Genomic DNA, 252 nt, shown 5'->3' with positions numbered 1-252 from the left:
CATGTTATAAAAATGCAGCTAACATGCGTTGGTGCATTGATTTTGAATGGCACCCCAACGCACCTTGCCAATGGACACATACTGCAGTCCAGCACAAGGCAACAAACTAACCTGCGTTGTTGTGCACTGTGCTGCCAGAAAAGGCGCATGCACCTCAGACATGTACATTTTGTTTCGTTCTAAATGAATATTCGCACAAATTTCCTTACATTCGGATGCATCCGAATTTCAGAATTCTAATGCGTTCGAATC

The 252-nt window shown here is 43.3% G+C and overlaps 1 long non-coding RNA gene across 1 annotated transcript in view; it reads left to right on the top strand.

The window, feature by feature from the left end:
* Positions 1 to 252, top strand: part of LOC108788165 — a 21,778-nt gene that overhangs the window by 357 nt on the left and 21,169 nt on the right. The gene's annotated exons all lie outside the window — the stretch shown is intronic.

Source organism: Nanorana parkeri, unplaced genomic scaffold, assembly GCF_000935625.1.
Source record: "Nanorana parkeri isolate BGI_ZX_2015 unplaced genomic scaffold, ASM93562v1 scaffold309, whole genome shotgun sequence".
NCBI classification, from domain to species: domain Eukaryota; kingdom Metazoa; phylum Chordata; class Amphibia; order Anura; family Dicroglossidae; genus Nanorana; species Nanorana parkeri.
This window is presented reverse-complemented; position numbering and strand designations above follow the sequence as displayed.